This window comes from Brachycentrus maculatus, unplaced genomic scaffold (assembly GCF_059751285.1).
Source record: "Brachycentrus maculatus isolate JH-2025_06_01 unplaced genomic scaffold, ASM5975128v1 h1tg000055l, whole genome shotgun sequence".
Lineage (NCBI taxonomy): Eukaryota > Metazoa > Arthropoda > Insecta > Trichoptera > Brachycentridae > Brachycentrus > Brachycentrus maculatus.
In genome coordinates this window covers 2,498,692-2,521,876 of record NW_028280809.1, presented here as the reverse complement: position 1 = coordinate 2,521,876, position 23,185 = coordinate 2,498,692, and the positions used below count along the sequence as shown (strand labels likewise).

Here is a 23,185-nt window from a genome sequence, read left to right as displayed (position 1 = left end):
TGATTATTCGATCAATTTACACGCGTTTTACATTCACCATTCTACTAGCCACAATTCAATTTTTTTCAAGAAGTCATATATTTATGATCGTTCTCATAATGTTCCATGATTGAGTTAACAACAGCCATCAATGACTGGATTTAGAAAGCTTTTAACTAGCAGCAACCCTTTCAATAAAAAAACCTTATATTATATGTTTGTCTTAAATTGGGCTTAAACTTTCGACTTGATATTTTTACTGTAAAATATTTGTACGGGGTATAGAAAAGCGCACTTTTTAGTATATTTGAAATCATTTTCTAGCTACATCTATGCATTTTAAATTAAATTTTACTCTGTAAATACCACTCTCTCTTAAAATCCATCGTGACACTTGTTTTAATGCATTCGGCATTACTACGAAACGCTTAGTTTAATTATGATGTGCAATGCGTCGAAACACGTGTTTCAACATATTTGAAGAAATGTGGTAGTTATTGAGTAAAATTGAAATTTTAAATCATTAAATCGTTAACAAATTGGATTCCGTCCCTTAAAAGGTATTTGAATTTGCTCCAGGCAATACTCAGTACACGTTTTACAAGTCAATATTATTTTATTTCCAAATGAGATTGAACAATCTCTTTGATGTTTTTGACAAATTCATTTTGTCTTTCTTTGATATTTCAGTCACCGTCTTACATATATATTGTAATTTCTTTATATTATCGGCCTTTTTCTCTTTGGGAAAGTCCATTTTCCCACAGGACGCTATGCCATTACCGAAAAAGGTGAAGTACTATGCTCCATCCGTCATTATAAAAAGGATATTAACAAGTATAAAAAGGCTTCTTAGTTGGTAAATCATCATTTCCTTGGAGATCTGTAATTGATCCTCGGTTTTTGAGAACTGATCCGATTTTCTTTTCAACGGCCCTCAAAAAGACCACTTAGTTCTGTGGAAATAATCTAGGGATGGCATTTATAGTATTTTCTTAAGGCGATTTCTCTTACTTGCGCTCACCCCTGTGAAAGAAATTCAAATAAATTTCACTGACGCTTATTTTATTAACTCTGTTTTCGGTGAATTTCAACTTGATTTATTTTAAACTTCATTCATTTGTGGTAAATTGGTTTTTATAATACATACAAACGAATTCTTAAAAATTCATTCATTGTACCTATTTGAAATTGTTAAATTTATTTCCTTGATTATCTTGTCGAAAAAATTGACAACCATCACGCCGCTTCACCGCAGATGTATGCAGAGAGAAAAGAACGCCACACTAATCAATCTTTGCACACAATCTTCGCCTCTTCCATATTCACACATTTTCTCATATGTACACGTCAATTATTCCGACTCCTGACCTGACAACTTTCAAGTATTTGAAATACTTGATCATGCCAAGTTTCCCTCGGATTTTCTTTGATTCTATTACCTACCTAATTAGCCTCATATTTTTTTTTAACTATCCTCTCTTCGTTCATTCGATTCACATGCCCACACCAACTCATCAAACCTTTTTCCTTTTTTTTCGAGAAAATTAAGCTTTATATGAATATGCAATAAAAAAATACTGTTTGGCTTTCGTTATACCATATGAGTATGCGATCGAATAATAAAAATTGTCGCATCAAGATAACTTTTTTGATCATAACTTATTTAATGTAATAATATTATAGCTATACTTTATATCTGCAGTTTTTTGCCTGAAGCTCGTAAAACTCCGTCGGTAATCGGAAAAGCTTTCCTTAACGAAACAATGGTTCCCATTTTCGCTGAGAATTCATCAAAATTATATGTCAGAAAGCCAGTTTGACGCCGTCGAAGGCTGTGTTTACAAAACCTGATATTTCGTTGCGTGAAAGCCTCAGGCCATTAACTTCGCAGGGAGCCGTAGTCATTATCGAAATATCGATTCTTGTATCACATGGCGGTCATTGGCGATAAGCTTGCTTTAAGGGAAAGTGGTGAAAATAAAAACGCTTTTGCTGAATGAGTTATTCCTCCCGCCCAGGAGCTACACCACTCCCGTCCGTAACAGTATGTTGTAGTCAGAGATAGTGAATCCCGTTTAATAAAGTGGTAAAACCTTGAAAATATGAATCGAAATATAAATAAATAAAAATTAATACATTTGACACTTTGCGATTATATCTATGCATTTTAAAATTTAAAAATTATTTAGTAAATATCACGCATTATTAAATTTTAATGTGACACGTTTCTTTGTTTCGATGTACCCTACAATTATTATTTAACTATATAGAATGAACTTCAAATATAACATATTATTTTTCATAATAGATTCAGGAGTGTGATGATATTCCAACCATTTTCCATCTAAATTTTACTTGGTATATACCACTTTTTCTTATAACACATACAACTCACTTTATCTATTGCAACACAGGTTTCGATGCATTCGACAGCATTATCAAACACTTTATAAAACTCAATTATACTTTTTATGTTAGCAACTGGACATTTCTCGCTTTGAATGGTATTAAAATTGTTTTTTTTGACAACTCCTGTAATTGGAGATAATCCAGATTTTAGATAATCCAGTGAACAAGTATTTGGACACACTCAAAATGTTGTATTAAAATTGATTAAATTCATTAATGTATCGCCAACTCAAAAATCAATAAATGCTTTGATTTGTTAGTGAAAATTTTATGTATTCTTTTCTACAGTTCACCAAGCATTGTCTCATTAATTGATTCCAAAAAAATATTCTTACCTTAAAAATATTTATTGTATTCTCGTGATTTATCGGAAAAAACACGCAACAACAGCAACAGCAACAACAAAAATATATTTGCACTTAGTTTAATTATGATTTTAGTCTGATTCCCAGATAAACGTTTAGTTTTCCTCATTTATTTTGATTTTAATTGTATTATCGTACCTTTTTACTGAAATATGTTTTTTGTTAATAAAATGGCTGACTATGATTGCACCCACCTTTTTGCCAAGCCGGAAGAATGATTTTTTGTAAATAAAACAGTTCGAATAAGAACTATAAAACAATTTAAAAATAATGGTGTTTATCTAAAGATAAAATGCGTACTAATAAAATTCTAATACAACATTTTGACACCCCTGTCTCGCATATTGCGGACATGTGAACGTACAATACATTTTTCTCACGGAGAGTGATGTTACAAAACCAAATATCGTGTCATATCACGACACCTGTTTTGTTTATTAAACTGCTCGAACCGTTTCAAAGTGTAATAATAATAATAAAACCCTTATCCGCACCCCAATGGTGCATAGGGCACTGCGTCATATAAACGCAGTGTTATATTGATCGTTTACACATGAAGGAAAGGTGATCAGCCCTCCGCTTCAGGTACCAGTACAGGGTAATATTGAATAAATATGACAGTGAAAAAATCGCTTATATTTATTTTACCCCCCTTGGAAATCGAACCCGGGACCTCCAGAACGGTAGCCGAGCGTGCTGACCATTACACTACGGAGCCGGACAAAAATGCGAATGCAAAAATTATGTAATACGAACACGAAATATTTGCAATCAAAGAGTTTTTTTGCGAAATAAATTGTGAGAATTATTATTTGTATTTGTTGAATTGAGCGAAATCAGATTTATGTGTGAAATTACTTATAAAGATATACAAGATATCTTATGAGGAAGAAAATGTAATTTGTGCAAAGATGGTATGGTTCATTCCATGGCTTCTCTGTGCAACAAATGAACGTTTTCCAAATATATATACTTATTATATTTTTAACCAAACAAGTGCGGAATGTTAGTAGCTGATATTGGTTGACACTCATACTATTCTAGCTTTTACGATTGAATCTATTTTTGAAAAACCTAGAGCTATAGGTTTAAACCGTATTATATAAGGTTTTGTCCGCCTCCGTAGTGTAATGGTTAGCACGCTCGGCTACCGTTCTGGAGGTCCCGGGTTCGATTCCCAGGAGGGTCAAATAAATAAAAGTGATTTTTCACTTTAATATTTATTCCATATTACCCTGGACTGGTACCCGAAGCGGAGGGCTGATCACCTTTCCTTCATGTGTTAACGATCAAGATAACACTGCGTTTGTATTATGCAGCGCCCTATGCACCATTGGGGTGCGGATAAGGGTTTGAGTGAGAGAGAGAGATATAAGGTTTTATAATATAGTGCAATTAAGGAGCACGCTAAAAAGCCTTCGCGACGTTGGCATGTTTAGCTTAATAACGACGTTTAGCGTGAATGCTTTCGTCCGGAGTAATGAGAATAGTTCGTTAGCGCAAGTTTAAAGCTCTGTGCGGAATTTTTGAGCTTTGTCTCGAACTTTCTCCCAACTTAGTTAGGTGAATCTGCAGTTACGATTTTAAGAGCTTTAGCAGAAATTTAGTTTTGGGATGATTGTAATATTGAGCCCCACTGTTGGTAGGAAGCATGCTGCATTATCTTTCGAGAAAACTACATAAAGGGCGTAGAATAAAGGAATTATTGAATAAGAATGTCATCAAATAATTGTAAAAAAAATACTTGTTTTTTACCTACTTTATTTATTTTAATGACTAGTTTCGGAATCTATGCTAAGAATTAAAGATGGATTGAAGACTTTAAAGATATCTTAAGACCTAAAGATGGAAGCATAGCTTCCGAAAGTTGTCGTTATAATAAAATAAACTCAAGTGGTAAAAAACAAGTGTTTTCCTTTAAAATTTCATCATGTCTTACCACAAAATGAATGCCGAAACAATAAACCAAATATCATCGAATGATAATTTTTAAACTTAAAAATGTTCCATAACTGTTTCTATTACTTGATTTGTCACTCTACCATTTATTTGATATAACCATGGACTGGTATATAATTCGCATGTCTGCTTACCTTTTATTCATGTTACATTTAACCAATCAAGATAACACTGCTTCTATACGATGAAGTGCCCTCTGCGCCATTGGTGTATGAACTATCATAAGGTCTATGAACAAAATAGCCGGATCATTATGTTACAGTATTATTACATCCATCATATTACACGGTGTAATTTATATTATTTGAAACGGAGTTTGAGTCTTCCCGCCTATCGCCTATCTAACGCCTAACGTTGAATAAACGGCCAGAGTTATTGTATACTAAATAGCCCCTTTACAATAGTAATACAATTACCCTAATGATGACTATTTGTAACACTGTTGTAATGAGCCTCCGTCAGATGAGCTTATTAAATTAACTACATAAATATCTTTAGGTTATACGAAAGTTGTACTTATCATTACTTTGGTCGCGTAATATCATCAACATCTTACGTAGATGTTATCATTTATTTATATGATTGTTTTTGGTATCAGTAAATCCTGTTTTCGAGATACAAGTGCTTCTTCCTCTTTGCAATTCTTTCTCATACTGTCTCATCAAATAATCCAAATATTCGTATTATTCTTACTACATTTTTTCTTAGTTTTATTTTATGTGGTAAATTAAATGGTATTTCTTAAAATCTATTATGAGACATGGTTCAATGCATCCAGTATCACTATTAAACACCGTATACGATGGTTGATTATTATGCTGAATGCATCGAAACACTTGTCACAACAGATTTTAATAGATAGTGGTATTTACCAAGTGAAAATGATTTGATAATACCACAAAGTCACTGCCGAATCGGCGAAAAAAGCATATTTAGTTCATTTATTTGATCATATAATTTATTATTAAAGATAAGAAACCTTCAAAATATTTTTATCATATTTCTCATTTTGGGAGAAGTACAAATCTTCTCTCATTCTTAACCTGTGACCTTTCACTTTGAGCTCGAGAAAATCTTTCCCACTATGAATTTGATAACACACGATATAGAATTGTACAGGCTTCTGCCAAGAGATCCGTACGTTATGTACACAATTCAATAAATGAGGCGATTTATTTTCATAACCAAACGGGTTCTTTTTTCTTATTTCACTGTACAAAAATAATAAACAAATGGGCAAAAGAATTTATCAACACATACTTTTGTTTTTTTTTATGAAATGTCATTTGATTGACCAATTTAGCGTATTAAATACCATATATAATTTGTATTTGAAACACTAACTTCGTGATTTTCCATTTAGTAATTCAAATGTAACTTTGTTTTTAAATCACTATAAATATTTTTTTGTAACTTAATTATAATGTCTACCGATTTCGAAGCTAACCGGTAAACATTATAATTAAGTTATAACAAAATATTTAATGTGATTTTAATAAAAAGTTACATTTTAATTACATTCATAACCACTATCCATTAAAATGTATTTTGACATGTGTTTCGATATCATTATCAAACACAATTTTAAATTACATTTTTTTTTTTAAATAATTATTTAAAAAACGATAAATCTTCCTTTGTGTTTTATAATTTCTAAAACTTTTTCAAGTATATAAATCTCGTTTGAAACGAAAAACTCACTGGAGAGTCCGTGGCATTGTTGAGTGCATTCCTGAAATATCTCGAGAGCTTTTAAAGTAAGTGCTTGTGTCGGACGAGGATAGAAAAATGATCCTTTATAATAATTTGTGGTGCGCCATAATATCATTTCTGGTTTGGGTTTAGGTATATACAACATTTTTAGGTATATAAAGCAAACGATAAGAAATTTAAGTGTGAAGAAAGAACAAAATATATAAGACGAATGTAACTAGAAATAGGAGCAGAAGAAGACTTATCTGAAGTCGAAATTATCAGATTATGAAGTATTTTAAATGCACACTTAAAAGTGGTCAGATCAGGAGTCGCAATAATCGGCGGGTATGTTTGTGGAGATGCATGAATGTAGAAGACTAGAATCTTGTTTGTAAAGACAGATTGGTATGGTGTTCTTTTCTGTCTGCATATCCCTGTGGCGAAGCGGCGTAGTGATGAGTTATTTAGTTAGTTAAGAAGCAAATTATGTTTATACTCCTTTTTATCTAGTTACTCGTATATTATTTTTTAAAACCAGAAATATTTTTTTTGTGTCTTATAATATAAACTAAAGACGTCGAATTAAAAGCAGTTAATAATCGTCGTATTAATAATAATAATTGAATGATATATCAAACGATATTTTTGTGAATTGTCGTCTTAAGGGCGCTTTACAAAGATCCTTAATTTTACTCTCTTATTCTGTTTCTCAGAATTAGGACTAAAATACAATAGTTCACTCTCGAAGGTTTGATTGATTCGTCTAAAATACATTGCGTTTGTGTAATTTCTTAGTGCTGTATATTTGTGATATAGTAAATCTAAATATTTATAAAGTAAAACTAGTGAATTGTTAAGTTTTTTTACTTTATAAATTAATATTAATTAAGTTTATAAATAACTATGAATTTAGTACACTACTTGTTTGAATTTAATGAGCTTGAGTACATAATCGTCCATCAATCTTTCATATTTTCTTTTAGGCAGCACATAAAAATTGATTTATTTCTGATATTACTATTTTATGAGACAATATAGTAAAAGCTCAGATATTAAGAAGCTTCATATCAGATAGTTTACGTTATATTTATGGCTTAATATTGTTAGAATAAACATACTTAATAAATGAATAAAGCTTCAAGTCGATACGTTAGGTTAATTTGATATTATCACGACCATATATTACTGTTTGTATATTCATTAGTCATACTACAAAGTACGTGACATTTACATGACATATTAATCATGATTTCATGATGAATGAGATATAATTTGTCTGTTTCCTAATGTGAATGTAAGTATTAGCGATGGGATGAAATGAACAAAATCAATCGGGATATTCGATTTATTTATTCAGTTTAATCTGTATTGATTTTATGTACGTGAAAAATTTTGTAAAAAGACATCGCCTAATTATTTTCCTTAATTTGGTTTAAAAATATAATATTTATAAAACTTATAATTTTTTCTTTTTTACTTATTTATGTTTTTACAAAAATGTTAATAAAATTAGTATATTATAATTTTGAGAAAATTATAATTTTTTCCTTCTGGTTTATAATAAACACTATTGACATGGACGAGTTTTATGTTAGTAAGGTGTAATATTACAATTAAGAATTTCATCACTTATTTTCAATTTATCTGTACGGGAAGATAACGATATCAGTAAGCATTAAATGATGTGTTATATATTTAAAAAATAGTAATTTTACGAAGTCGGTGAAGTATTTAAGATCCAAGCCTTAGAATGAAGTTTTGTGGTGTCTCATTTAGATTCATTTAGTTTTTGGAAGGCAAAGTTTAATGAACCTTTCGCGTTCAAATTTGGTAATTAAAAAAAAAGAGTTGATTATTTTTTATTTCATAGATTTCATTTATGAACTAAATTAAAACACATTTATTCGTCTTTTCATTTCCAAAAATGGCAATATGTATTACACACAAGCACATTTCGTCTTGCGCAGTGTACTGGTTTGCACTTATTTACAGTGCCACAGGTCTCGAGTTCGATTTTCAGAGAGGTCAAATAAAATGTATGTACTTTTTTAAATCTTATAAGTATTATCGATGGAATATTACTCTGTATGGTATGTCAAGCACAGGACTGTTTATGTCCTTGTGTAATTAGCGATCAAGATGACAGTGTGTCAGTACGACTCATTGCTCTTTGTACTATTAGGTTCGGATAAGGGTTTAGTAAGAAGTAAATATGAGTGCTGTTGATGGGATGATTATGGTCTACTTTTCCACGCTACAATATTTTTGTTGACCCTCGAAAACCTCGAATTGACCTGCTTATTTGAATTTTCGACAAATATCTCGACCCTATTTACCACTTCTTTATAATGATCTTTTCCGTTTTTCCACCCCAATTTAAAGAACTCACTTGAAAAGAAAACGTGATTCTGCGATTCCCAGCCTTCAATTTTCTTTTTTTCCCACCCTTCCTATTAACCCTTAGCCTCCGCAAAAATGTACGAAAAAATATGAAAGTTCGCATGTCCGATAAAAAAGTCGTTTGGTCAAATCTGTCCATATTATATTGTGAAATCCTAAAAGCACGAAGGTAGACCTTTTTAAAGTCTTTATGTTAATTTTACAACTTGGTTAGACCTTAGTTAGGTGCTTAGACCGTTTTATCGGTGTGATATGCCGGTGGAAGCAAAATATATAATCCCTATATACATTTAATATTTACTCACAAAGTTTCAGCAGTAATTAAGTCCAGCATTTTTCTTGGGGTTAAAATATTCTACTCAGACTGTTTCGGCTTCTTTGTTAACGTATTCATACTTACATATTAGCTAGGGTGTCTGAAAAGTTTTCGGCTTATGTTAATGTAGGCGCAAGTGTATACATACTTGCAGTTTTTATCTCTTCCTACCTTACGAAAAATCTGTTAAGAATTTCTTTAAATTTATTCATAAGTATTTGTGTTAGGTACTAATGCTTTAAATATGTATGGCCATGTAGTCATATATATTTTATTGTAAAAATAACTGTATTTAAATTCACCATATCTGATATTTACCTTCCTCAAACATTTACTGCATTCGACATGATAAAAATACCTGTTTTTTTTATATGTTTTTGGAAAACGAAAATAAAAGTAGGTACTTACCTATTTTTTTTCTCGAATTTGCATCTTTAGAAAACACAGATGTCTCATTCATGTCACAATTTTCATATTGTACTAATAGTTTGAAATTATTTTATGGGTTAATATAGAAAAAAAATAATCAACAATTGTTTTTTTACAATCTTTTTCGTCATTTTACTAATTATTCTCATCAGTTTTAAAGCAATCATGACATTTTATATATTATTTTACAAAAATGCTGACCTTTTTCAGCACATTCAGACGCATAGAAAATATATACGACGTTTTTTGGTGTCTATGTTACTCTATCATACCATATTTTACGCCTATTTGGACTCAGTTGGATGCTTTATCGTGCGATCCTTTTAAAATATCCTCTTTAAATTCAAATCCACTGTTGAAAATAATGATACCTAGGATCAGTGGCGTGCACAGTTTTTTTTAATCAGGGTAGGAAGTAGGGTTGGGTAAGGATAAGGCATAGTAGGCACTGGTCGTTTTTCTATATGGATCGCGAGTAATCCAGGGTAGGCACTGTTTTTCTGTCTATATAGAATGCACGCCTCTGCCTAGGATAATACTTTTGGTACTTACGAGATAGTTTTTCGTTTCCTATGTTTATCATGTGAAATTTAAATTGTATTTTATCTGTGCCACTTTAAGTATATATCACTTTTAACATTTGTCACTTTTGTTCGCTTTTTTTAACAATTGTCGGAGTCAATAACGAGCTCTTAAAATTTCGAAGGGTTTTTCTTTAATATTTATTTATTTATTATTAAATTTGTGTAGAATAACCACAATTTTTTTTTTGGTTATTCTACACAAGTCCTTAATTTTTGCGTTGATGGTTTTTATGACATCCTGTACTCCAAATAATGAGTATCGTCATGTTGAAGCCCAGGCTTAGGCTGTAAATCCTATAGAGTGTTCGTCTATTCGAATTCTTTTAAAAAAAACGATTTTTTTATCATAACTTCACAATTTGAAGTTCAATAGAATATAATAAGTAAATGCTTTTTTTTATATTTCCAAATTTTATCCAAATAGTTGGTTTTTTCATTTTGTCTTTAATTTGATTGTAATTTACTTTTTAAATCTGACGCCAGATGGCAAATTCCTATTTTCTCAGCAATAAAATAAACGAGTTTCACCCTTAATTTCGTTCGTTAAATCGCCGCTAGGTGGCTACTCTCTGCCTGGAAAGATTCTTTGCTTAGTGTAGACCCAAACCTTTTTATTCTGCAGGTCTGCGTCTCTACTATTGCGTTTTCTTACCAAATCGCGCGGAAAGTATTTAAACTTTTCCATAGATGTCTCAAGAAACAGGAAAAGGAAATGCAAGATAAAATTAGTTTCTTGAAATATTATAAATTTCAAATTCAAATCCAATTAAAAATAATCGAAATTCTAACGTCCTTTTCGAAATGAAATTATATTTCGTTTAAAATTTTGTCTAAAATACATATATTCCGATCGATGGGATAAAATGAGAGTTCTACAACTCATTCAACCTCTCACTCCTGAAGAGATGCAGTGTGATTGATTTGATATTCAGTTAAATATCTATAAACGATGAGCCATTAAACATCTTCCTATAAAATGGTTACATTCCCAAAAGCCGAATCGATGCACTGATATTAGTTAGGTACCGTGGTGTAGTTGGGTAGACGCTCGACTACGAAACCAGCGTCACCGGATCGAATCCCGCAGATTGCAAATTAAATCCATGAAAGATTTATTTTCAATTGGGGCTTGGCTGTTTGTGATGTATTTTTCACATATATCTTCCCTTGCCTTCCTATCCTACCTGCAGACAAGCCTCTAAAAGTAGAGGCTTTGCGGTTTATTCCCTTAAAAGTGGAAATATTCGAAATAAATAAATTACTTTAGGTACCTACACAAACTCTTGATTTTTGTGCAAATTTAAAAAAGACCGCCTGCGTATTGTAATTGTCAGCACGCTCGGCTACTGTACTCGAGGTCATGGGCTCGAATCTCAGGGAGGGGGGGTCAAATAAATATTTTTTCACTCTAATTTTTATTCAATATAATCCTGGACTTGTACCTGAAGCGGAGGGCTGATCATCTTTCCTTCATGTGTTAACGATCAAGTTTACACTAATTTTATATGATGCAGTAACCTATACACCATCGGGTGCGGATGAGGGTTTGAAGAATGAAGAAAAATCTTGTAACTTAAAGCCATACTGAAATCCTCATAAAAAATGATAAAAATGTTATTCCTTAAAGCCCAATGGATACACTGTAATATCAGTAGAAATATTCCAAAGAGCATCGATTGTTTATTGTCGATATTCATACTTTTTTTAAACAAAAATAAACCGTACGTGTTTAAGACGATTTAAAATGTTTTCTTTCGATTCGCTTTAAAATTTTATCTCTAAAATTCCACCCCTTGGTTCGGCAATATTCGCTATGAAGTTGCGCGCTAAGCCCTAAGTCGAAACTTTATGAAAATACAAAGATTTAACTCTTCCCAAGCCTGTCCTCAAGTTGGGTCGTGATTTCTGAACAACAACGCGGAGTTTGGTAGTTTTCTCGTACCGCTGCCGCAGAGTGAAAATTTCTCAACTCCTAGCCTCCGACTGCAACTGTTGCAACTGATTTATTCATGGACTTTACTCCCACTTGCCGGCAAGGCCCATTTTGCAGTCGGCTTCACTAATTTTAAGATTTTCCCTCAATATTTTACGTGAGCTTAGCGTCTTTTACCTTAAGATCTTATAAAATGTAATCAAATATTACCTTAGCTATGCATACTTTCCTGATATCACAGATGTAGATTTAGAAACAAACGAAGATTTTCTTAAATATCTATATCTGTATAAAAATATTTGTTATTTTTTTCCATAAAGTCTGTTTTTTACAGGGACTACGACCTATCTCATAGTTTAGGATACTAATTTATTTTGTAGTTCTTTATTACAACATTTACCATTTTTTCCATGTTTGAAGATCCATATTTATTGTGATTTTGAAACAAATTTTATTAAACTTTTTAATACAACAACTTTGTCCTTAACCACTTTTTTGTTACTTTTTTCCTACAACTTTTCGATAATAACCTTGTCAATATCAAAGATGACTTTAAATATGTACATCAACTCTGATCATTACAAGGTTCTTATTGAAACCAGTTGAAGAAAAAAAGCACGAAAAATAAGTTGTTTAAAACAAAGTTGTATTATTTTTTAAAGTTTATAAAATGTGTCACAAAGTATCTGCAAAAACATTCAATAAACTAATTCAATTATTATTTGATTTTTTTCTTGACAATATTGTATTTATTTGTCTGCATACTATAGTGGTTAGTGCATTTGGGTACCGAACTGAAGGTCCCGAGTTTGAACTCCGGGGAATTATCATAAATGTGATATATATTATACTATAGGTGTATAATATATTACGTTATAGATATATTGCGTTTTGTCATGTATAATTTCGTTTAAAAGGAAAGTATTTCATATGGAATATCTAAGCTTATATTAAAAGACTTGTCCCCGAAACAATCTCTCCTTGTTCATATTATCTTCTTACGTACTGAATTTTGTGAAAAGTTTCAATTTCAACTAAAATAAATAGCAAGGAAGAGTTTAAAACAATACCCTGACTTGGATACAATGCACTGCTTTTGAATGGGGATTTATGTTATTACATTCAGAAATATTACCTTACAAATGATTATAGAATTATCGAATTGTTTAAAGTTGAAATTTACGAAAAATGTATGATTTTTTTTATTTTAAATTAAACGGTTATTAATAGATTTCTTCTCTTTATTCCTTCTTCAGGATAAGTATGGGAAAGTCCTGTGTTCTCTGATTTTTTTCCACTGTTATTCCTTATCTACATGACATTTTACATGAACTTTGTCTTGCTTCCTAACAGTTTGGTGATGTCGATAAGGACAAAACTCTATTAGTGGTCAAATAAAATGTATGTGAAAAAACTATGGAGCTTTTTTTGTATTATTATAAATGTAGTTCTACCAAGAAATGTCAGTACAAAACTTAAAGAGCACATATTCATACTCTTATACTAAGGGTTTTATTATAATTATTTAATTCATATTTGAATTTTTTTTCTTAATTTTTTAAGCCCAAATACGATAAACCACAACTTTGATTTGACGTTATTGAATTTTTGATTGAAATACCCTTTTGTATACTGAAAAAATAAGTCTTCGAAATAAATACATGATTTTGAAAAGAAAAGAGTAATTAAAAGATAATGCGTTTAAAATTATATTTAAATATCACAATATATGTATATATATATATATATATATATATATATATATATATATATATATATATATATATATATATATATATATATATATATATATATATATATATATATATATATATATATATATATATATATATATATATATATATATATATATATATATATATATATATATATATATATATATATATATATATATATATATATATATATATATATATATATATATATATATATATATATATATATATATATATATATATATATATATATATATATATATATATATATATATATATATATATATATATATATATATATATATATATATATATATATATATATATATATATATATAAATATATAATATAAATATATATATATATATATATACATACATATATATATATATATATATATATATATATATATATATATATATATATATATATATATATAATATATATATATGTATGTATATATATATATATATATATATATATATATATATATATATATTTATATATTTTTTTTTATTTTTTACTTAAATTTTTTTTTTTAAAACGCGTGCCTATGCACGACCAGGTTGGTCTAGCGCGGTCGTTCCCATTCTGAATTTGAAGTCTGCGAGTTCCCCCTTAATAATATGTTTGTCGCTGCTTTTAAAATTGAAAAAATAATACAATTGTACAAGTAGTTAATTCGTGTTTACACTTCATTACATGTTAATTCCATCTCGCGCGATTAGAAGATGTAGTCCATTGTCTTAACGCCTCCGTAGAGCTAACGATTCGACGTTAACCTCTCGGGTAAAATGCGATCAGCACCTGCGACCCTGGTGCTCCGTAACTGAATAACCGGGAGTCAAGACTGTTTATTCCTACTTAGGGAGCGTTAGCGATAATAATATGCAAACACCAGAGCACCCCGTACTACAAACGATTTACCAGCAACAATAACGAAACATTAAAATAGTTTCGCGAGCTTTCAACTTATTTATTTTACAAGGAAAGAAAAAGTTCATTGATTTTTTGTTCTGAAACTCACACGTATAATTTCAATATAAATTCAATATAAAAATCATTAAAATTACTTGTGTGAAAAAAGTAAGAAATATGAGTAATTCAAAATAATAACAACGATTGTTTCTATGTTTATAAAGTAGAAGTAATTAACAAGTGTCACAATAGAAAACAATTTTATTTTGAAAGTATTACATTCAGTTTTCAAAAGTTGAATAAGCTGCTGGGCATAATATTTTCAAATATTTTTATGAAGCACAGGGCTTATCACCTTTCCTATATGTATAAGTTCTAAGTCCTATATGTTCTCTATAAGATGCAGTGCCCAATGCACCATTGGACTATGTAACATACATGAAAAATGGAATATTAGTTGTCAAAATATTGCGGAAACAAAGATTCAAATTGATGTAAGTGAGTATTGTCTGTAAGTGATGTCTGGGCATTTACAGGGCTTACGGCATTAGAATTTATAAGTTAACTAATGCACAATATACTTTAACTTTCTAACTAACTAACTAACCGTCACGGATCTTCCTCCCAGACGTAGGTAGAGAGAAAAGAACGCCACACCAATCTATATTTGCAAACAATCTTCGCTTGGTTTAACTTCTGACCACTTTAAAATATTGGAAATACTTCATCATGCCAAGTTTTCCTCTGCTTTTATTTCCAACTACATTCGCCTCATAAATTCGTTTTACTATTCTTACTTCAACAATTGATGTTTCATAATTATAGAAGTTTTACTTCTCGATACTGAGTTGTATTAAATTACGCGGAGGTAACTTTTCAGATCCTCTCTTCGTATTTGCATTTTAAGCATAAAATACATCAATATCATAGATATATTAAGTATATAAAGTCATAAAGTATACTTTCTCAATATATTTTAAATTTATTTTAGGTCATTTTGAGTATTTTTTTTTAAATAAACACTTTATGCGTAATATGTTAATGGATTTTCTTTTATGCAGCACAACATAAATGCGAAAAAAATCTGCAAAATACTAGACTTCATGAATAAGGAAGTTATAGGGAATTTCATATATTTCGTATTTATTATTTGTAGTATTCAGTGCCACTTTATAACGTAATATTTTAGTTTATGGACGTTAATGTGCGTCATGTTTTTTGTTAAACCATTTGAATTTTATTTCACCCAGAAAAAAAAGAAAAAAAAGTGTTTTTTGACATCTCTACATAAACACTAAAGAATATGCAAATCTGGGGATTTACAGAGCTTGTACGCATTCACAAATCCCTGTAACATAGTAATGTAAAAAAATAACTTCTAATTCGAGATAATCCACATTTGTGAAACAAGTATATGATACACTCAAAATATTGTAAAATAAGTGTGTATTAATTATGTTGACAAAACCAATACTTATCTTTTATATAATTTTGTACCGTAAATTTACATAGAGTCGTCTACCCCATGGTAGACGACTCCCGGGCAGACCACCAAAGAGATGGACCGATAGCTGGGAATCGACGTCGCAGGAGGCTAATCCCTCTTAAAAACAGGCCGTAAGGCCTACAATAAGAAGAAGAAGAAGAAGAAGAAGAAATTTACACGTGTAACACTCTTATACATAAATTAAATGAATGTAAAAAAAATACACGCATCATATTTTATATCAATCATATGTAAATAGTCCATAGCCCTTTGAAGTATGGATTCGAGGATGAGTAGACGTTTTCAGTATGGTGTATTATGTTCTGGAAAACTTCGACTTGAGCATAATATCATAATTTCAGTACCTACTCCTACGCTTAGCAAACTTCATGCTTGGTTATAAACCTCAACTCTTACGGGTCATGTAATATTTTCTAATATTCGCAACACGGATATATACGGCTCTTAATACATTGCAAAACACGTATTTCTCTTTATCAACCATTTATTAATTTACTCGACGTAATACTGTTTCAATTTATAAGGTGATTAACTTTTTAAAACCACCTTCGGAATAAGTCAAATGATAATAAAAACATTTTCAGTATTTCAGGATTGATATTTTGGTATAGTGCTTTCAGTACGTAGTGTAGATTTTTGGTAAAAGACATCACCCGCAAAGCCTTTATTTAAGAGGCTTGTTTGCAGGTAGTATATAAAAGAGGAAAGTAGGTATCCAAAATACATCACAAAGACCCAGAAAAAATTCATTTTTGCGATTTGCGGAAATATACCAACAAATTTTTTAATTGGTATAAAAAATTAAGAGTCTTAATGTTCTCAATTCATGTATTATTATTTTTTATTATTATTATTATGTTCGACTTATAAAGCATTAATAATTTACTGACATTAAAAAATTTAATTCGACTTACATATTAGTTTTGGGAATTTTTCTAAAGTTTTAAATGCTTTAACGATTACATATCTTCAAAGCTTTCGATTCAAAGATTTCGTGCTAAAATCATCTGCAATCATTAGTAGACCATTCTAATTTTGTGCGAACGTTTCCGTTAAAACTATCCAAACATTTTTGTGATATACTATTCTTTTAAATCGATTCTCGAATGACATTTAAAAATAGTGTCAATTTGTCTTCTAAATCGTTTAAAAAATGCATCCATCTTTCATGTATGTATCTTATTTTCTGTGTTACGAGTTGCGGTAATACAAAAGCTCTTACCGCTACGTCGTCTACAGTCTACAGTCTAAACCAACCTTAATGTGTTTATCGTCGTCGATGTTCACCATGTGAACACGGCTTAATGTCTTGTGTTTCAAACTAGACTCTTGATATCAGTTCTAGGCTAGACTAGCCATATTGTGTAGAGTTATTTTGTAAAGCACGGGAAAAGTTTGGTCCATAAAGTGAAAAAATATTATCAACCAATGTGATCCTCTAAAAAATAGTAAATGGTCAAAATACGAAACAAGAATGCTTTTATTATTAATTGTTTTATTTGTATTTCGTGAATTACATCACAATTTTGACATTCAAATTTATATTACCTAAAAAGCATTCGTTTTCCAAGTAAAAAAAAACATTAAAAAAACTAACAAGTCATCGCCACGCTTCCCGGCAGGGATATACAGAGAAAATGAGAATACCACAGCACTTTCTATTTGCAAATACTCTTCGCCTCTTCCATATTCACGCCGATTATTCTGACGTCTGACCCGACCACTTTCCTGAGGTTTTTCTCGGTCTTCCTCTGCTCTTATTTGTACCTAATTCGTCTCATGAATTTGTTTGACTGTTTGTTCAGCAAAAGCTTAGCTCCCAGTGCACAACGTAGTCCTTGAACTAACTTTGACGTATGGAAGAGAAAAATAGATGAAAGTTGATTAAATAAGGTTGAAATGCGATCTCTCAGACGAATGTGAGGCGAAATGATGTATGCTAGGAAAATACTACTTTTTAAAAATTTAAATACAGTTGGATTTGTTTTAAATACTTTCGAAATAAATTAGTTATTCATTTCAGTACAATCGGGTTTCTTTATATTATATATGCGCAATCACTCGGGTAACATAAGAGAAGAGGTTAATATAAATACAGGTCGCATGCATTATGCGCATATATAAACCCGCCATCTGTTCGACGAATTACGCGTTTGCCTTCACATCTGTTGTTTTCTGGGCTCCTGGTAACGAACAAATATAAATTCCCTTCAGATTTGCTTTATTGGCTTCAAGGGTCATCCCATTTTATTGGTTACGATGTAAAATTTCTTTTCAGAGAGAAATGGGTCGATGGGAATACATAATTTTTCAGGTTCAAACAGCATGTCGAATGGGACTTTTTTATTGAAAACTTTGATTTGAGTAATATCCAGATTCCGAATTCATGAATTCGGTCTATAGCAGAAACTTCATCCCACTCTTTATGTTTCTATAGATTTAGTATAAAATTTATAAATTAAAGGTTTATAAATTTATAAGTTTATAAATCAAACACTGATTTTTAGAGTCTACTTAATTGTATTATATTATTAAAAACACATAAAATACAATTTAGTTGACTCTATAAATCAGTGTTTAATTTTAACATTTAATCTATAAATTAATATGGATTTCTACAAATTAAACCAGCTATTATTACTTCAGCTTAGAATATTTAAAAATATATATTTTTTACAACGATTCATTGAGATTCTGAATCATCTGTTTTATATGCTGCTTCGAGAATTAAAACTCAAGACTAATTCTAATTATTTTAGCCCTAGAATAAAATTTAATAATTTTTAAGCATTTAATAAATAAAAATATACGTATCCTTTTGTTCAAATCTTAAAAATTCTTAAATTATTCAGGTTGCAGGTAAAAATAAGTTTTTATAAACAGATTTTTATTCCTCAATGGCAGCGCCATCTGTTGAACGTAACAATAACTCAGCGATACAAATATTACTCGTAGTAAACAACGTGCTTCTCAACAGCTGCTGTCACTTAGTTTTTTCAATTGCATTTTAATAGATTTTAATATTTTCATTGCTTCACAAGCATCGTGAAATAAAACATATCAGTGTTGTTTGCTTTCTGTTAAATTTATTTTCTATTCAACTGGACTTAGCCATAGCAACGCGTGACCGTTGACCGCTAGTTTAATTATTAATAGATTTTTCTTTTTATTAGTAATACTTGACAATAATCGAATATTTTTATCGTCTATATTGACTTTTTCGAGTTTTTAACAGCTTCTAAGAAATTGGTTTTAAACGATTTTATACTCGTACATTATTATACAATGCAACAATTTGTTCATTGTGTTATCTTCCTGATGTCCAAATAAATCCCTAATGTATTCTATTATTTTGGACTAAAAATAATAAAATGATTAAAGAAAACACTTCGTTTTTTACCACTTGAGTTTTATTATACACTACATGTTTCAGAAGTTAAACTTCCATCATTCAGGTCTGTATAATAACTTAAATATAAAATTGTTCTATAAATTAGGAGAGGGGAAAGTAAGGGGAAAGGGTTAGTCAAGGGACGGAGTTTGAAAACAAAGGAAAAATGGAAAGCAATGGTGAAGAATTTTGAAACAATATATTATTTAATAAATTATTATTAGACTTCAGGTTTTTTAAAAATAATAAAATTGTTCGGTTATTTCAATCAAATACTGGCATCACTACGTGCCTCGTATTTTCCTCGTTAATATGTAAGCTTTATTGAAATCTTTCCTATGTACCGGAAAAAAATATTCCCATAGGAATTAAGGCGAGACAGAGCTTAAGGAAACGAGGGAATATTTTCGTTTTAAACATTAAAAAATAATTTTCCTCGTCTTAATAAATAATTCATAACGCTAAGCTTAAATATTCACGATAGCTTAACTCTTTCGTAACTTTCTAATACACCATGCAAATTCTTATACAAAGAACTTTCGCTTTGTTTCTCGAGGAAACGTTGGAGGATCTTAGGTGAGGAATTCTGTCGAGTTGATGGCTTATTAGCAAAGTTTCGGCACCGCTTTGCCATTTTTCAAATGGTGTTTGCCATGATTTCCTCCGGAGGACCAACTTCATACGATGCTGTGTGCTGCGCGGAACTTTCGGCACTAAGGAATCACTTAACTTTGGGGAAAAGCTCGTCGCTGGCGTTCTTTCTGATACTTCATAAAAGGGAAAAATGTAAATTTACTTGGTTTTTAAGCATCCTTCCAAAAGATCCTCAAATTGCTACAATTGTTACTGCATGAAAATAAACGATATTTTCTAAAACTAAGTTACTAACTATCACGCTGTTTCTCCGCAGAAGTAAATTGAGAGAATAGAATGCCACACTACTCTGTCTTTGCAAATATTTTTCGCCTCATCCGTTTTCATGCAACTCCTCATATTACCCACCGATGAGATTCCGACTCTTATTCTGATCACTCAAACTGTAATAGTTGTAATATGACCGTAGTATTTTAAAAACTTAATCATGACTAGTTTTTCACAGTCTCCCTTTGATTCTATTTCCAACTTCATTCGCCGTATATTTTTGTATAGTTCTTCTCTCATATACATATGTTTGTCCAGTCTAAACCATCTCGACACATATTTTATTATTTTATTTATAATGTCCATAATATCAAGGCTGTGATTTTTATCTCAGCCCTGCATTTTTTACTGATTTTACCATCAAAACATTTATCGTGCATTAAGTTTTCTCTTTACTTATATACGTATATGAAAACTGTATGTCAAGCTTAGTTTAAATTTTAGAGTTGTATCCTTGGAACGTTGAACTTTAAAATACCTTTACTTAATACAAATTGAAAATCGGGCCTTGTCATCCGAGTTATTTTATGTGGAGAATGTATAATATTATATTAGTTTGAAATCAATCTTTGAGATTACTAGAGCTCGCTGCTAATAAAATTGACCATTTACCATTAGTTTTCCTCCGACATTAAAATGTGACTCCCATTTTGACTTGCTATACAATATAATTTTGTTGGCGTTTATTATTTTTTTTAATAAAGTTTCTACTTAGCTGAAAATTTTTCTGCTCAGGCGTCAGAAGTTATTCACTGTCATTTTCACCTATATATTTATTTTATTTTATTACGTACTGTACAAGCACTTACGAAGTTTTCAACTTCCACCAGCGTGTATATAAATCGTATCTGCATTCTCATACCAGTAAGAAAATCACGTTTATAGTGTCACTCAAGAAACCCTCACACTCACACTCTACTCAAACGAGTTCCTTAATCTCTCACCCTCGTGTTCTGATTTTCACTTCACGTCAAGTCATCTTCGTTTATACACGCGCTAAGTTGTTACTTACACCCCACCTTTACTTAACCCTGTCAAAATTCCCTTACAGCGGATCCCATATTCGTACTCTCTTGGTACTTCCATAATCGCTTTAATATTCATACATAATTATAAAACTTCTCAACTGTGTAAAATACCAGAAATTTTATTAATTACAATCGTTCCCTTTGTTAATCATTACTTCTGAGTATTATTTACAATAAGCAATAAAAGGTTTTTTTTAAATTGGTGATTAGGCCTCAGATACTCCTGGTCTCAAATTTTTCTAAACTCTTTTTAATACAGGGTTGTTTATAGTATTTTTTTGACATCTCATCAAAGATGAAGAAGAATATGGAAGTCTGGGCATTTACGGGGCTGACGACCGTCATAGGCTGGTTTACCAATAGTGAAGTTCTAGTGATTCAAGAATAATGTTTCAAAATTTGCTGTTTATAGTAACTGGAAAGAAATAACGAAGAAGTAATCGTTTACGAAAATGATGTATTGACCTGTAGCAATATCCAGACAAACAAGATACCTTTACATTTTGAAATCTCAACAAAGATGAAGAATAATATGGAAGTCTTGGTATTTACAGGGCTTATGACTTGTATAGGCTTGTACAGTGATCACTTTACCCATGTGCAACATTCACCATTGTACCCAGGATTGATTTTTGGTAGCTCCCATATATATATATGCTCAATCTCTTGACTCAGTGCATATGAGTTAACAACAGCCATATTTGGATTGAGAAAACTTTTCTTTAGCAATAACCCTTTTATTTGCATTCAATTTGTGATCAAGTATTTGGACACACTCATAATGCTGTAAAGATATTATTTTCTTTAATTTCCTTTGCAATTGACGAAAATCAGACCCCTGATTTGCAGGCAATCGTACTACCACTAGATTTAAAAAAAATATATATATTGCAAAAAGGTTCAAGAGATATAACAATAAGAGATAAGATTCTTACAATTTCAATTCTCTTTTAATCAGTAATTCGGTAATGAACCCAATCGCTTAATTTTTTCCACAATAAGAAGTTTCTTACTACATAGCTTCTGTCTTCAGTCTCTCTCTGTTATAATCCTTCAAACCCTCATCCGCACCCGATGGTGCATAGGGCACTGCATCACTTAAATGCAGTGTTATCTTGATCGTTAACACATGAAGAAAAAGTGATCAGCCCTCCACTTCAGATACCAGTCCAGGGTAATATTGAATAAATATTATAGTGAAAAAATCACTTATTTTTATTCGACCCCCCCCCCCCTTGGGAATCGAATCTGGGACCTCCAGCACGGTAGCTAAACGCGCTAACCACTACACCACGGAGGCGGACTGACTGTTATAATGCGAGTGTATAAATAAACGTTACATACTTTATTTTGCTTATACCTACACACTCTTACACGCTTTAAGTATTCAATTCTCGATAGAAGTCAGCTTTTTTCTTTTTTTTTACTGTTACGGATGCCTCCATTTCGCACTATTTCCACTCAAGAGCTCATTAATATTCACCTACAACACATTTCAAATCCTTTTATCCTTTTTGAATGGCCCGGGTTGTCATAAAACAGTACGGAACGATGTAAAGAAAATACGGATCTCGAACTGATCAATCGTCTTTGAAGAAATATACGACCAAGA

General features: G+C 30.8%; 1 protein-coding gene across 9 annotated transcripts in view; it reads left to right on the top strand.

Annotated features, from left to right (window-relative positions):
* The window catches only part of Dys (Dystrophin), a 762,481-nt gene that overhangs the window by 341,459 nt on the left and 397,837 nt on the right, over positions 1–23,185 (top strand). The window lies entirely within an intron of this gene.